At 33.3% G+C, this 17,857-nt stretch overlaps 1 protein-coding gene across 7 annotated transcripts in view; it reads right to left on the minus strand.

The window, feature by feature from the left end:
- Positions 1-11,481, minus strand: part of loaf (low-density lipoprotein receptor domain containing lost and found) — a 289,295-nt gene extending 277,814 nt beyond the window's left edge. For 2 of the 7 annotated variants that reach the window (XM_073980709.1, XM_073980707.1), the window contains exons 1-2: positions 11,382-11,481; positions 9,835-10,169 (exon numbers count right to left, since the gene is read on the minus strand). The gene's annotated coding sequence lies outside the window, so the exon portion shown is untranslated. Of the gene's footprint in view, positions 1-9,834; positions 10,170-11,256 lie in introns of all 7 variants that reach the window. The other 5 variants (XM_073980712.1, XM_073980708.1, XM_073980713.1 and 2 more) reach the window with 4 other exon arrangements.
- Positions 11,482-17,857: the final 6,376 nt, after the last annotated feature.

Consider the following 17,857-nt stretch of genomic DNA (forward strand, 5'->3'; position numbering starts at 1 on the left):
TCGAAATCGGCTCTGATTTGGATATAGCTTCCATATATATTTTCGGCCGATTTCACATATTTTCTGTACCAAACACGCTATATATGTCCTATTTCGATGAAATTTGGAATGTGTGACTGAAATCGGTTCAGATTTGGATATAGCTCTCATATATATTTTAGGCAGATTTGAGGTATTTGATGCACGGAACACGCTATATTTGTCCGATTTCAATGAAATTTGGAATGTGTGACGGTGGTTAGTCTAGAAATAAGTGTGCCAAATTATATCGAAATCGGCTCAGGTTTGGATATAGCTGCTATATATATTTTCGACCGATTTAACGTATTTTCTGTACCAAACACGCTGTATATGTCCGATTTTGATGAAATTTGGAGTGTGTGACTGAATTCGGTCTAGAAATACACGTGCCAAATTATATCGAAATCGGCATAGATTTGGATATATCTCCTATATATATTTTTGGCTGATTTCACGTATTTTCTGTACCAAACACGCTTTATATGTCCGATTTCCATGAAATTTGGAATGTGTGACTGAATTCGGTCTAGAAATAAGTGTGCCAAATTACATCGAAATCGGCTCAGATTTGGATATAGCTCCCATATATATTTTGCATATTCACAGTAGTGTAGGGTATCATATAGTCGGCCCGCCCGACTTTTAACCTTTCCTTACTGGTTTTTACTTGTGTTTTTTTTTTGCATTAAAAACAACTACATTTTATACCTGGCAACCCTGTTCTTAAACTCCTATTATGTGAATGAGTTTCATTACAATTTCGTTTTAGTTGTCATTATTCGCTGTTTGTTGTTGTTGTTACTGTTAATGTATAAATTGTCCGGCATTTTGTACTCTTAGCATAACAGTAGTAGTCGTAGTAGTTGTGTATGAACAAGTACATAGTAGAAAATCTCAAAATATAACAACTCTCCACTTCCCCATCCATCATCACTCGGAGAGACAAAAAAGAACTTCGGCAAATACAATGTAACGGTAATACAAAACGATTGTTTCATGGGCTTCTTGCGATGTTATTAACATTAAAGAAAGGAGGGAATTTTTTTAAATAACATAACATAGAGAGAATGCTCTCTCTCACCCTCTCTCTCTCACACATGCTCAATTGCCATGTTATTTTGTAACTTCGTTTTGTTTCCCTTTCCGTTTTTGGAGACTTCTTTGTTAAAGAGAGTCTAAATTATGTGTATTTTTTAAATCTTGGGGAATATTCGTTTTTTTTTTTGTTTCTATTTGACATTCTGTTATGTTTTTCCTCTTGTTGTTGTTGTTGTTCTTATTGTTGTAATGTTTGCATGTTTCATTCGTTACACTGTTATTGTGTTACGCTTATGCGTAACATTTACATTACACTTGTGATGTGTGGTTTTGTTAGTGGTGGAAATGGCTGCGGCGGCGGCAGTGTCCTTTGGGACCACCAAGATGAACCCCTCCAAAAAAAAAATAAGCGCCAACCTAAATTGAAGTTTGGGCAAATTGTGATTAATTGTTGTAGGTTATCGTATCGTATGATGTTGTTTTGAGAATTTTGGTGATGGCCTCCATCACACACTCTCATCATCTTTTTCGAAACAAAATAAAAAATGCAATTGAAATTGACATCGTCGCCAAGTGAGTAATGGCGCAAAATTCCTTGAGAATAATGAAAATACATATCTGTCGCCAGAAAAATGAGATTTGTTTCGTTGTTGTTGTTATTTGTAAATGATGTGGAGCATTGTTTGGGAATAAAAGAAAAAAAATGAAATATAGAACTGAAATATTGGAAACTAAAATAAAAGAAGAATTAATTATAAATATGTTTAAATTAAAAAATAAATAAATAATACACTTTCCACATTATAGTGTGGGGTATAATAAAACAAATGCCCTCAGCCTATGAATTGAATATACAAAAAAAACGAAAACAAAAACAAATAATTTTAATAAATAATTTTAAAAATAGTTAACTTTTTTGTATGTGACAAGAAGAGGTTTTGAAATTTCCCCAGTGTGAATTGTTAGGCCTTAGTATGCCTAATTAAGACACAAGAAACACCAGTCTGCACAAAAAATCTCATTATACCCTCAGCATTTATGCTAACGAGGGTATATATGTACACTTTCATACAGGCAAAAATGTGCCTCATCGAAATAATGGTTTTAGACCCCAAGTATGTTTGGGCGAAATGTGTTTCTGGCTGGCTGGTGAGCACGATAACTCTCGAACGGATGAACCGATTTGATCCAAAATTTGGCTTTAGCAATATTTTGTCCAAACTTAGTTTAAGTTCGAAGATGGGCCATATCGGTCCACTTCTTTAGGTACCTCCCCCACAAAAGTTCGGAAATTTGTGGGAATGATAACTCTTGAAGGGAGTAACCGATTTTGTCCATACTTTGCACATAGTAAAAATTATACCAGACTTAGATGAGGTTCCAACGGGGACTTTATCGGTCCACTCCTTCGGGTACCTCCCACACAAAATTTTGGATAAGTTCAGTTTAGGACCAGCTCTCGAATCGCTTTGATCTTTGTTGTACCAACTTCTATTTACTGCCCTCCACACGACGGTACAAGTTTCAAGGGCAAGTCCATACTTCCTGAGAAAATAGCCTGAAAGGTGCAAAAAAACCCCTATGATACCGAATGTGGTGGTTGGAGCGCAAGAAAACTCTCGAACAGATCAACCGATTTGGTCCAAAACTTAGCCTTGGTAATATTTTGTCCAAACACAGTTTAAGTTCGAAGATAAGCCATATCGGTCCACTCCTTCAGGTACCTCCCCCACAAAGTTCAAAAATGTTCGGAAACATTTTTCGCACAATAACTCTTAAAGGTAGTGACCGATTTGGTCTATACTTTACACATACTAATATATCTACGAGATATAGATCAGGTTCAAATATGGACTATATTTGTCCACTCCATCAGGTACCTCCCACACAAAATTTCGGGTAAGTTCACTTTAAGACCTGCTCTCGAATCACTTTGGTTTTTGATGAAACAACTTGCATTCGCTGCCTCAATTACGACGGTAAAAGTTTTTTCAGTGGTAAGTCCATACTTCTTGAGAAAACAGCCCGAAAGGTGTCAAAAACAAGTTAAAAAGTATCAGTCGGCCTTGCCGACAGAGATATACCCTCAGCCTGTGCAAATTGAAACACTTTTTTCACAAAAAGAAACTTATGTATTTAGGGGGTTTCAAAATTTTGGTCGTATGAACCGACAAAAATGTTGATTAGGATTAAAGTTCAAAAATTTTGCGGAAAATGTACTTAAAGGAATGGACCGACATAGACCATGGGGGTGCCATAGGGGGTTTTTACACCCTTCGGACTGTTTTCTCAAGAAGTATGGACTTGTCCCTGAAACAACTTTTACCATCGTAATTGAGGCAGCGAATGTAAGTTGCTTCAACAAAAATCAAAGTGATTTAATAGCAGGTCTTAAAGTGAACTTATCCAAAATTTTGTGTGGGAGGTACGGGATGGAGTAGATATTTGTCCACTCCATATTCGAACCTGATCTATATCTGGTAAATATTATGAGAATGTGTAAAGTATGGACCAAATCGGTCACTCCCATCAAGAGTTATCGTGCGCACAATTTTTCCGAATATTTTCGAACTTTTGTGGAGTAGGTACCTGTAGATAAGCCATATCGGAGTGGACCGAACTTAAACTAAGTTTGGAAACAATATTATGAAGGCCAAATTTTGGCCGGAATCGGCATTTCCGTTCGATAATTATCTTGCGCTTCCACCCATAAACATGGTGTCTTAAGGTTTGTTTTTCAACTTTCAGGCTATTTTTTCAGGAAGTATGGACTTGCCCCTGAGGAAACTTGTACCTTCGTATAGGGGACAGTGAATACAAAATGTTACAACAAAAACCAAGGCGATTCGAGAGCAGGTCCTAAACTGAACTTTTCCGAAATTTTGTGTGGGAGATACTCGAAGGAGTTTACCGATTGAGTCCATATTGGAACCTCATCTAAGTCTGGTAGAAATTTCATAATGTGCAATGTATGGACGAAATCGGTTACTTCCTTCAAGACTTATCGCACGCACAAATTTTCCGAACATTTTCGAACTTTTGTGGGGGAGATACCGGAAGGAGTGGACCGATATAATCCATCTTTGAATTTGAACTAAGTTTGGACAAAATATTAAGAAAGCCAAACTTTGGACCGAATCGGCAGGACCGTTCGAGAGTTATCATGAGCTCCAACCACTACACACGGTGTCATAGGGTTTTTTGTAACTTTCAGGCTATTTTCTGAGGAAGTATGGACTTGCCCTTAATGAAATTTACAGCGTCGTATACAGGACAGCGAATACAACTTGAGTAAACAAAAATCAAAGCGATTCGAGACCAGGTCCTAAACTGAACTTTTCCGAAATTTTGTGTGGGAGGTGCCCGAAGGAATTGGACCAATTGAGTCCATATTGGAACTTCATCTAAGTTTGGTAGAAATTACACGATGTGCAAAGTATGGACCAAATCGGTTATTCCCTACAAGAGTTATCGTGCGCACAAGTTTTCCGACAATTTTTGAACATTTGTGGGGGAGGTACCTGAAGGAGTGGACCTATATGGCCCATCTTCGAACTTAAATCGAATCTGGACAAAATATTTCGATACCCAAAATTTGAACCGAATCGGTTGATCCGTTCGAGAGTTATTGTGCGCACCAGCCAGCCAGACAGACGGACAGACAGACAGACAGACGGACGGACGGACATTGCTAGATCTACTCAAAATTGTCTGAAACGGATATCGTACAAACATACATACTTGGGGTCTAAAACCATTATTTCGATGAGGCACATTTTTGGTCGTATCAAAGTGTTAATACCCTCTTTAGCCTAAAAGCTGAGGGTATAAATATAGCTTGGGCTTGGTTTCTTGCAACATTTAGGTCATTGCCTAGAGAAGTATGGAGACTAAAACTATAGCACGAAGTCTACTAAAAACTTTAGGGAGAGAGGTTAATGAAGAAGTGTCCTATCAGGAAATGTTGGCTTCCCCTAGCAAAAATATTAATAAATAAAAATTGGTCTTAAACTGGAGTGTTGCATTTTTGAGGAGGAGATATCTGAAGGAATGTAACGACATAGTTCATCTTGGAATTGGAAAACATTTTACAATATCCAAAGGTTCGGCTACATCAGATACTCAATTCGTAAGTACCTCATGACCACAGTTATTTTATTTTGTATCGACAGGGTCATTATCCATTATCTCAGGAAGTATTGACTGTCAAGGGCCAATGACAACCATTTTCTTAATCAGAACTTTTGCGAGACAATTTTTTTAGGATTATTAGGGCCCACTGATGTCAAAAATCTACTATCGTCAAGAGTTAGAGTGGGCACAATTTTAGCGTAAATTTTTATATGTGACAATAGAAGTATAGGAGCCGACTCCAGACAAGTCTATTTTTAAAGGATTTGTTCTAGACATCGTGGCTTTAACCCATTTCGTCCCAAGACAATTTTTTAGGATAATTAGGGCCCACTGATATCAAAAATCTACTCAAAAAATTTTTCGTTTTCCCGGAAAATGGTGTTCGAAATTTCGAACAGTGGCGAACGGTAAAAATAGCTTGATTTTTTTTGCTGTTTTATTGATTTATTTTATCATTATACCCTACACCACAATGTGGAAAGGGTATTATAAGTTTGTTTTGGTAAAAATTCATGTAACACCGCGAAATATTCGTCGGAGACCCCCAATGTGGTATACCAATCTTCATATCTCGACGAGATAAAGCGATTTTGAGATGTGTGTCCGTCCGTCCGTCCGTCTGTCCATTATAAATTGTAATCAAACTCCAGGCCGCAATTATGGACCGATCGTCAAATTTTGCATGGAGGTCGGGTTCAGACCAGAATAGACACCTATTGTTATTGGAGATGATCGTGAAATATTTAGCGGGTGAAATGGAACAAAAACATAATTTTTATCCAATTTTGTAGCGGCTCTGTAGATCGAAATAGTAGTGCGATCAACGCGAAATTTTAAATATGGTAAGAGTATATGACAAAGAAATAGCTTGCAATTTGAGATGCCGAATAGGTAATATTAAGAGAGTGAAATGAACCAGAACTTTTGTGTGAAAATTGTGAAAATTTTTAATATGCAGCTTATATCTTTGTTCCTGAAAACACATTCTTCCTCGTGAGTTATATTTGGAAGACGATCTCTTGACCTTTGCACTGATGTCGATTACGTTGATGTACGTGATCCGATAACAGAGCTGTAGTGTAGTAATTAACACTCTAGAGGTCGCAATTATAGCTCAATAGTCACGAAAGAGGTAAGAGTTTAGGTAGAAGAAAATGTCTATAATTTAGCATGATGATCTGATATTATTTAGCGGGTGACATAGACCATTACTTTGGTATGAAAAACATACAAATTTTATTTTTGGCCCATATTTTAATTCCTGGAGGGCATATACCGGCAATGTAGCCTACATATGGAATAATAACTACAGACCTTTCCCCTGATGCAAATTGTAATAATTTTCAGTTCAGTTGTCAAATTGGAGTTTTTATACAAATATTGCAACATGGGGTCGCCTCGCCACCTATTTTACACCTCTGGTAAAGGGGATACAAACAAAATACGACCAAAAATGTGTCTCATCGAAATATTGGTTTTAGACCCCAAGTATGTTTGGACGAAATTCGTTTCAGACAATTTGGAGTCTATTTAGCCCCACGATAACTCTCGAACGGATATACCGATTGGAACCAAATTTTATACTTCGTAATATCGTCGGTCCACACCTCCCCCAAAAAAGTTCAAATTTGTTTTCGAAAAATTGTGTGAACGATAACTGGCGAAGTGAGCAATCGATTTGCTCCAGCCTTTCCATATATTATTCCTTCCAGATATAGATCGGATAAGACTATATCGGTCCACCGCTAAGGGTACCTCCCACACAAAATTTAAGAGTCCTCTCGAATCGTTTTAATTTTTTTTCAGCAGATTGTACTTGCGCCGCAGATCCGCAAGATGACTCTCAAGGGGATTTTCTGATTGGTCGAAACTTTACACATCGTATTATTTCATCCAGTCATATTTCAGGTTGGAATATGGACTATATCGGTCCATCCTTCGAATACCCACTCACAAAATTTGGGAAATGTGCTGTTTAAGGACCCGAAGTTTTTTTTAAAGGTTCTTTTCACTTTTCCTATTGCAGAAGTTCCAAAAACCCCTGCCGGGTCCAACTAAAATTACAAATCTGAAAAAATAAATCTCAAATTTTTCCAAAACTCAGAAGTTAGCTTACTAAAATTGATTTGGTATAGCCCCATATTACGATACCTATAGATTCCACGTATTTTGAAGCAAACTCGTGTTACAAAATAAATATATTTTTATAAGGCAGAGGCTGAGTGTATATCACCGTTAGCGCAGCTGACTTATACTATCTTCTTTGGTGTGTAATTGAATATGAATAATTTTGGGATTTATAAATTTGTTTTGCCTGCAACATTTTTGAATTTCTATTCATTGTTAGTTATTTCTACCGGTATAAAATATATTTTTGATATCACAATATATCCCCACAATGAGCTATTTTCGAGGCATTTGTGAGGTACAAGTGCACAATTTTTGGACGATAGATCTTCAATAAACTCGCAATTTTCCCAAAAATTTTTTTTTCAAAAATTATTTTTTGTTGCATGAATGAATAAATATAAGCCTTCTAATAACAATAATAATGTTTATTTCATTCAAATATTGAAAAAGGTCATGCACAAACCACATGAAAAATCTTTAAATTTTTTGTTTTTTGTTAAAAAATTATATCTTTAAATAAAAGCGTTTACGACATTTTTACGATTCTCAGAATTGAAGAAAACTAGTGAGAATTAAATGTTATGGCAGTTTAATTATCTCATGTGACTCTAAAGTTTATTTTCAATTGTATATCTGCTTACAGTGACTTCAAAAAATTCTACATAATTTTGATAAATTCAAATTTTAAAATCATTTTGTGCGTGAGGTTTTTTTCACCGAAACACCTTATAATTATGATTTTATGTAATCTTACTGTTCGAAAAATATTTTACTGTTCGAAAAATCGAACACCAAGTACGAAATGGGTTAAACAATATTTTTCCGACCAACATATAAGGGTGTTGAAACCACAACGGCTGTTATATGGTTCGTAAGTCTTTCAACATTGAACATGAGATATCCTGGACCTTTAGAGTAAATCTTCTAGTAAATTTTCATGAAAAAACTCGTGTCACATAAGGCTGTTTATTGCCATTCATAGATTGTTTTAAAGAAGATTCCGCTTCAGCAACCCTTTAAGTGTTGATTTTTAAAAGAATTTTAATATTTTTTTAGATTTTTTCATATTTTTCCACGGTGCGCATAACTATTGTCAACAATTATACGTCACATGTGCCAACGTAACACATAAACTGGTTCATAATACAGTAGGGAAGAGTTTTTAAAAAATATAATTCAAACATTCACAAAATTTATGCGTGGAATTCTTCAAAATAGTTTTTTTATGTAACAAGTTTTTTTTTTAATTTTGCAATAGGTATGTTTTCCCACATGAAAAAACTGATGTCACATAAGGTGATGTATTATCATGCGTAAAGATTTTAAAGAAAATTCCCCCCAGCGACTCTTTAAGAGTTGAATTTTTAAAGAATTTTTCATATTTTTTAGATTTTTTATATTGTTCCACGGTACGTATAACTATTGTCAACAATTATACGTCACATGCGCCAACGTAATGCACAAACTTTTTCATGATACAGCAAATAATATTTTTTAAAAATATATAATTCAAACTTTGGAAGGTAGTGGAAGGTTTTTTACATATGAAATACCTCGATTTTAAAATGGAAGTTGTATTTTAGATGATAAAATAGGTGTAAACTAAATATTCAGGAAAATTAAAGATTCAACGCTCAGCGTAATTCCTTCAAAATATTCGTAATTCTCATTATTATTTCAGAGAGTCCGACAGATTAATTCGAGCTCTAACTGAGTTTTTGTATTCAAAACAAATTTTTATGTAATTATTAATGAAATTTAATTACCAGAAGATCCTATCGTATCTTATTTTTTATCACTTCACATTGAGTCACTATTGATTGTAGTTTTAGCCAATTTACACAATTAGCCAAACTTACACAAACCTCTGGAAAATTTTACACATTTTTTTTCTAAAAATCCACCATAGCAATGTTCCCTTCAAACCAATGCAAAAATTGTTCGTTTATTTTTACTTGGCAACCCTTATTACCACCCAACAGCAGAGTCCGTCTTTCCCGGAGAGCAACAGTCAGTGAGTTTTGAATTCGAGAGAAAGAGAGAATAAAGTGAAACATAACACATCTCTGAAATAGCCAAAGTTTTAGTTATACTACCTTATTCTTCTTGCTTTTTTTAGGAGTTTTTGAAGCAGCATAGAAATCTCCTTTGACTCTCTGCGGCCACCATACACCCCCTTGCCGCCATAGCCCATGACATGGCTGCTTTTTTCATTGGAACAGTAAAATATATGTATGTGTATGGAGGAAAAGTACTATCAAGGATTTATCAATGTAGCAGGATTTGTGTGTAAGCCTATACTACACATTCACAAACACACACACACACATGGACATATACATTTACGAGTATTACCCACACACATAGAAGAGGATAAGCGCTAACAAGGACTTCTTTTTATAGTAGATGTATTTATTTGCTTGTATCGGTGTGTGTGTGTGAGTAAAAATATAATTAATTTCACAAAAAAGAAGATTTTCATGGATATTTATTTCTTAATATTATTTTTACCGTGGATTTTTTTTCGAAGATTGAAAGCTGCTGTTGTTGAAAAATTCCTTTTTGTGGGGGGAAATTTGGGAATTTGTAATTTTTTTCCTTGCACTTCAATTCAATTCACTTCACTTTGTTTCAAGTTAAAACATTTTTTCTTGCCTTTTTTCTTTTCTTTTTTTCTTTTGCTTTCTGTTTTGAAGAATATTCACAAACAATGGTACATAAAAAATTTCCTCTTTTGAATTTTGTATTTCTTCTTATTGGAATTTGTTATTCATTTTTTTTTGGAAATTTCAGAATATTATTCTGTTTTATTTTCAATATTTTTCGTTTATTTTTTGCACGACGCGCTTTAGTTTTTTAATTGGAAAAGAAAAAAATTTGAATTTTGCAATTTTTATTTTCACACAATCACAGAGCACAAAATTTCTTTCTTTCCATTCCTTTTTTTTTCTTCTTATCTCTGTGTAAGTTATCTTCTACTGGCTTCAAACAAAGCAACCGTTTTAAGGCATCCGTAGCCTTGTCCGTTACGGCGCAATGAACAAAATTCTAATAAGTCCAACTGGCAATGGGTTTCTGCAGCAACTGGCATGGCCAAATTCTCCATTACTCGTTACTTTTACATGCCTCACTCAGACGCCAAACAACAACAAAAAAAAACAAGGGAAATCCTTAACAGTGCTGTTAGACAGGAAACAGAGAGATAGAGAGAGGGAGAACTCTACACTTTCTCATTCACCCACCAATGCATTGGTTGATTCACAAAACCAAACAAAACTCTACAGAGGGCTATCACTGTTATGGAGAGAAGACAAAGGAGGGAGAGAGAGCAATCATAGCTCTCATCACCAACAATTGTTTGATTCAACAAACATAGAGAACTCTCCCCCTTAACCAACTTTACCAAACTCTCTCTCTCCCTCTCTTCATCTCTCTTCTGTTATATATAACAGTTATCTACAGAAACTCTCCAAAAGAGAGTTATTATCACTGTCAAAATTTGCCTTAATGAATTTGAGAGCATGTGTATGAGAAGTATGTATGTGTGTGTGTGATTTACTACTACGTTTGGTCACTGTGTGTAACAACTCTACAACGGTAGTTATCGATTTTATTTTTTGGTGTGTTTTGTTGGTTTGTTTGCTTCTTCTTCTCTAGTTTTTCCTTGGCCTTATGTCCTTGTTGGGGTTCAACACCAACAACAACAACCACTGGAAAGAGACCAATGTACATTCACATCACCAATCCTAATGCCAACCATGCAACAAAAAGGAACAGTAATAACAAAATGACACTGCCTCCGACGACGACGACGAGGACGACGCCACCACCGAGTTTATAATTAAAAATGTCAAATTGGAAACCACTGACAGTTGGCGAAAAAATTGGACTTCTCAGCAGAAAAAGAAACCCTTTTTACAAAGGAAATTCCACCTCCACAATAACTGCTTTCGTTCTAAACATTTATTATTCCACATTTAATTATTTATAATTTAAAAAAAAATTTCTTTTTTCATTTTGCCGCTTATTTTCTTCTTTTTTTACTAAACATTTCTTACATTTTTTATATTGTTTTCTTCACCTATGACACACACAAAAGTAAGGACACACAACAAAAAAAAAACAACCACCTTCGTATCCTGTTCACCGCTAACTAACATTTTATAAATGAAAATTTTTCTCTTCTCCAACCAGAATTTCAAACTTAGGGGGGCTTTTCTTGGTGTTGTAGCACAAACACCAACAACAACAACCACCACCAATACCACCCACCACCCTCACAAATGCGTACGAAGTTTGTTTTCTTTAGTTCAACAAACATTTATTTGTAAGGGGAAAAAGAAGGTATTTTCCGACTTAACCAAAGGTTTGTAACGAAGCTGAATTGAGTTTTCCTATAGAAAACCGTATCTGAATTGGAGTTTTCTATAGAAAAACCCAGCTGAATTGGGGGTTTCTTTTGGAAAACTTAGCTAACTAGAGTTTTTCGCAAGAAAAAATGTTGCTGAATTCAGTTTTTCAGTAGAAAAACGTAGCTGAATTGACTTGTTTCATTATAAACACTGCTGAATTGATTTTAACTATAGAAAAACGTAGCTGAATTGAGTTTTTCTGTAGAAAAAGCTAGCTGAATTGAGTTTTTATTATTATAATCTTTGCTGAACTGAGTTTTTCTATACAAAAACGTAGCTGAATTGAGTTTTGCTGTAGAACATGTTAGCTGAATTGACTTTTTATCATTATAAACACTGGTGAATTGAGTTTTACTACAGAAAAATGTAGCTGAATTGAGTTTTTCTATAAAAAAGTTAGCTGAATTGAGTTTTAATCATTTTTAACACAGCTGAATTGAGTTTTTCCCTAGAAAAAGTTAGCGGAATTAACTTTTTTCATTATAAACACTGCTCAATTGAGTTTTACTATAGAAAAACGTAGCTTAATTGAGTTTTTCTGTAGAAAAATGTAGCTGAATTAAGTTTTTATCAATATAAACACTACTGAAATAATATTTACCAAAGAAAAACGTAGCAGAATTGAGTTTTTCTGTAGAAAAAGTTAGCTGAATTGTCTTGTTTCATTATAAACACGGCTGAATTGAGTTTTACTATAGAAAAAGGTAGCTGAATTGAGTTTTTCTTTAGGAAAAGTTAGCTGAATTGACTTCTTATCATTATAAACACTGCTGAAGTGAGTTTTACTATAGAAAAATGTAGCTGAATTAAGTTTTTCTGTAAAAAAAGTTTGCTGAATTGACTTCTTATCATTATAAACACTGCTGAATTGAGTTTTCCTATAGAAAAACGTAGCTGAATTGAGTTTTTCTGTAGAAAACGTTAGCTGAATTGACTTCTTATCATTATGAACACTGCTGAATTGAGTTTTACTATAGAAAAATGTAGCTGAATTGAGTTTTTCTGTAGAAAAAGTTAGCTGAATTGAATTCTTATCATTATAAACCCTGCTGAATTAAGTTTTACTATAGAAAAATGTAGCTAAATTGAATTTTTCTGTAAAAAATGTTAGCTGAATTGAGTTTAAATCATTTTAAACACAGCTGAATTGAGTTTTTCTGTAGAAAAAGTTAGCTGAATTGACTTCTTATCATTATAAACACTGCTGAATTGAATTTTTCTACAGAAAAATGTAGCTGAATTGAGTTTTTCTGTAAAAAAGTTAGCTGAATTGAGTTTTAATCATTTTAAACACAGCTGAATTGAGTTTTTCTGTAGAAAAGGTTAACTGAATTGACTTGTTTCATTATAAACCCTGCTGAATTGAGTTTTTCTGTAGAAAAATTTAGCTAAATTGAGTTTTTATCATTATAAACACTACTGAAATGATACTAACCAGAGAAAAACGTAGATGAATTGAGTTTTTCTGTAAAAAACGTTAGCTGAATTGAGTTTTTATTATTATAAACACTGCAAAATTGAGTTTTACTATAGAAAAATGTAGCTGAATTGAGTTTTTCCGTATAAAAAATTATCTGAATTGACTTCTTATCATTACAAACACTGCTGAATTGAGTTTTCCTATGGAAAAATGTAGCTGAATTGACTTTTTTTCTGTAGAAAAAGTTAGCTAAATTGAGGTTTTATCATTACAAACACTGCTGAATTGAGTTTTCCTACAGAAAAACGTAGCTGAATTGAGTTTTTCCATCGAAAACTTAGCTGAATTGACTTTTTATTATTATAAGCACTGCTGAATTAAGTTCTTCTATTGAAAATCGTAGCTGAATTAAGATTTTCTGTAGAAAAAAGTAGCTGAAAAAGTAGCAGAAAAATGTAGCTGAATTGAGTTTTTCTGTAGAAAAAGTTAGCTGAATTGACTTTTTATCATTATAAACACAGCTGAATTGAGTTTTACCAAAGAAAAATGTAGCTGAATTGAGTTTTAATCATTTTAAACATAGCTGAATTGAGTTTTTCTGTAGAAAAAGTTAGCTGAATTGTCTTGTTATCACTATAAACACTACTCAATTGAGATTTACTATATAAAAATGTAGCTGAATTGAGTTTTTCTTTAGAAAAGCCGTAGCTGGTTTGAGTTTTAATCATTTTAAACACAGCTGAATTGAGTTTTTCTGTAGATAAAGTTAGCTGAATTGACTTGTTATCACTATAAACACTGCTCAATTGAGATTTACTATATAAAAATGTAGCTGAATTGAGATTTACTATAGAAAAATGTAGCTGAATAGAGTTTTCTATGAAAACATGTAGCTGAATTGAGTTTTTCTTTAGAAAATCTTAGCTGAATTCAGTTTTTGTCATTATAAACATTGCTGAATTAGGTTTTTTATAAAAAACGTAGCTGAATTGAGGTTTTCTATGAAAACACGTAGCTGAATTCAGTTTTTCTACAGAAACTAATAGCTCCAATGAGGTTTTCTATACAAAAGCGTAGCTGAATAAAGTTCTTCTATAGAAAATCGTAGCTGAATTGAGTTTATCTTCGAAAAGCGTAGCAGAATTGAGGTTTTTTATAGAAAAACTTAGCTGAGTTTAGTTTTTATCATTATAAATACTGTAGAATTGAGTTTTTCTTCAGTAAAACGTAGCTGAATTTAGTTTTTCTGTAGAAAAGTTCGGTTGAATTGAGTTTTTCCAAAGAAAAACATAGCTGAATTGAGTTTTTCCTTAGAAAAAGTTAGCTGAATTGACTTGCTATCATTATAAACACTGCTGAATTGAGTTTTTCTATGGAAACAAGTAGCTGAATTGAGTTTTTCTATAGAAAAGCTTGCCCAATTAAGTTTGCTTTAGAGAAAAGCATAGCAGAATTGAGTTTTCCTTTAGAACAACATAGCTAAATTTAATTTTTATGATTATAAACATAGCTGCATTATGGTTTTTAGGAAAAAAAAGTAGCTGAATTGAATTTTTCTATGGAAACAAGGGGCTGAATTCAGGTTTTCTATAGAAACAAGTAGCTGAATCGAGTTTTACTATAGGAAAAGCGTAGCTGATTTGAGTTTTTCTGTGGAAAAATTAGCTGAATTGACTTGCTATCATTATAAACACTGCTGAATTGAGTTTTGCTATGGAAACACAATAGAATTCTTCAATAGAAAAGTGTAGCTGAATTGAGTTTTTCTGCGGAAACTCGTAGCTGAATTGAGTTTTTGTATAGAAAAGCATAGCTGAATTGAGTTTTTCTAGGGGAAAACAATGCTAAATTAAGTTTTTCTGTAGAAAATCAATGCTCAATTGCGATTTTATACCGTAAAACGTGGATGAATTGGGGTTTTCTAGAGAAAATCCCAGTTCAACCCCTTTTCTAAGGAAAAACTTAGTTGAATATAGTTTTTCTATAAGCAAAAGCAGATAAATTGAGTTTTTCTAAAGAAAAGCGTAGCTGAATTGTTTCTTCCTTAATTGAGTTTTTTTTTAAATTTTCTTTTCTGTATAAAGAGTTTGCTGAATTGACTTTTTCTACAGAAAAATTTTGCTGAATTGAGTTTTTCTATAGGAAAATCTAACTGAATTGAGTTTTTCTTTAGAAAAAATTGGCTTTTCTATATAAAAAGTTTGCTGAATTGAGTTTTTCCATCGAAAAACCTAGCTGAATTGAGTTTTTCTTTAAAAAATGTTGCTGAATTGACTTTTTCTATTGAAAAAGGTTGCTGAATTGAGTTTTTCCAAAGGAAAATCTAACTGAATTCAGTTTTTCTTAAGAAAAAATTGGCTTTGACTTTATCTATAGAAAAAGTTTGATGAAATGAGTTTTTCCCATAGAAAAACCTAGCTGAATTGTGTTTTTCTTTAAAAAATGTTGCTGAATTGAATTTTTCTATAGAAAAAGTTTGCTGAATTGAATTTTTCCGTAGGAAAATCTAACTGAATTGAGTTTTTCTTTAAAAAAAGTTGCTGAATTGATTTTTTCTATAGGAAAAGTTTGCTGAATTGAGTATTTCCATAGGAAAATCTAACTATATAACAAGCTTGCTGAATTGACGTTAGCTACAAAAAAAAATTGCTGAATTGAGTTTTTCCATCGAAAATCCTAGCTGAATTGAGTTTTTCTTTAAAAAAAGTTGCTGAATTGACATTGTCTATAGAAAAAATTTGCTGAATTGAGTTTTTCCACAGGAAAATCTAACTGAATAAAGTTTTTCTTTAGAAAAAATTGGCTGTTCTATATAAAAAGTTTGCTGAATTGACTTTATCTATAAAAAAAGTTTGCTGAATTGAGTTTTTCATTCGAAAAACCTAGCTGAATTGAGTATTTCTTTAGAAAAATTGCTGAATTTACTTTTTCTAAAGAAAAAGTTTGCTGAATTGAGTTTTTCCATCAAAAAACCTAGCTGAATTAAGTTTTTCTTTAAAAAATGTTGCTGAAATGACTTTTTCTATAGAAAAAGTTTGCTGAATTGAGTTTTTCCATAGGAAAATATAACTGAATTGAGTTTTTCTTTAGCAAAAAAATTGGCTTTTCTATATAAAAAGTTCGCTGAATTGACTTTATCTATAGAAAAAGTTTGATGAAATGAGTTTTTCCCATAGAAAAACCAAGTTGTATTGAGTTTATCTTAAAAAAATTGTTTGATTGAGATTTTCTTTAGAAAAATTTTGCTGAATTACCTTTTTATTTAGAAAAAGTTCTCAGAGTTAATTTTTTCCATATAAAAAGTTAGCTGAATTACTTTTTCTGTAGCAAAATTTTGCTGAATTGAGTCTTTTTTTATAAAAAAAATATTTGCTGAATTTACTTTTTCTTTAGAAAAAGTTAGCTGAATTCACTTTTTCTATAGAAAAAAGGAAAAACGTTTGCTGAATTGACTATTTCTATAGAAAAAATTAGCTGAACTGACGTTTACTATAGAAAAGGTTAGCTGAATTGACTTTTTTGTAGAAACAGTTTGCTGAATTGACTTTTTTGTAGGAACAGTTTGCTGAATTGAGTTATACCATAGTGAACTGTGTTTTTCTATAGAAAAAGTTTTTTTGAATTGACTTTTTCCATGGAAAAAATTGCTCTATTGACTTTTTCTATAGGAAAAGTTTGCTGAATTGACTTTTTCTATAGGAAAAGTTTGTTAAATGGACTTTTTCTATAGGACAAATTTGCTGAATTGACTTTTTCTACAGAAACAGTTTTCTGAATTTAATTTTTCTATAGAAAAAGTTTGCTGAATTGACTTTTTCTACAGAAAAAGTTTGCTGAATTTGCTTTTTCTATAGAAAACGTTTGCTGAGTTGACTTTTTTATAGAAAAAATTTGCTGAATTGACTTTTTCTACAGAAAAAGTTTGCTGAATTCACTTTTTCTATAGAAAATGTTTGCTAAATTTGCTTATTTTATAGAAAAAATAAATGGTTTAGTGAATTTAAATGTAGCGTTCCTAAATGCTACCACTGCCGACCCCAATGTCCCATTAATCTCCCCCTACCGCTCTCCCCTTTGCTATGTTTGTTTTCCATGTTTTTTTTTCTCGCTCTCTCTTTGTTATTGTTGTTCGAAGAAATTTTTACGCATATTTGCGTTTTTCGTTAACTTCAGTTTATTTTGGTTTCGCTTTCTCGCCTTGACAACAAAATCCACACTCGCTCGTAGCAAACAAACAGAAACAAAAGAAAAAACACCCTCACCTAACTTGGCTACAAATAATTACATTATTAAGCGGCATTTTCCTACGTCGTCCTCGTGCCCCGTTCCCATCATTGTCCTTTTTCTCCCAGCAACCGACCGACCAACCAACCAACCACTCATGGAAACAATTATCTATCTCCTTGAAATGAAAGCGCGTCCAGACTACGTGGTGGAATATCAGACAAAACGCAGACAGCATTTGTGATGATGATGAGGCCTGTGTCTTATTTGTTACTCTTGTTGTTGTTGGTGGTGGTGTGTTTGATTCCCCCTGTTGACGTTGGCGTCCTTGTGTGACTGCCGACTGACTGACTGAATGCCTTCCTTGTATTGTTGTTTAATTAAAATTGTCATGTTAAACATTTTATTAGGGGTTTTGTAGCAGCGCAACAACGCAGAGGAGTATTTGTTGCGAAATTTTCGTTGGTGTTCTGAACGA

The sequence above is a fragment of the Musca autumnalis genome, unplaced genomic scaffold, assembly GCF_047663935.1.
Source record: "Musca autumnalis isolate F117 unplaced genomic scaffold, ASM4766393v1 scaffold_4, whole genome shotgun sequence".
Taxonomy (NCBI): Eukaryota; Metazoa; Arthropoda; class Insecta; order Diptera; family Muscidae; genus Musca; species Musca autumnalis.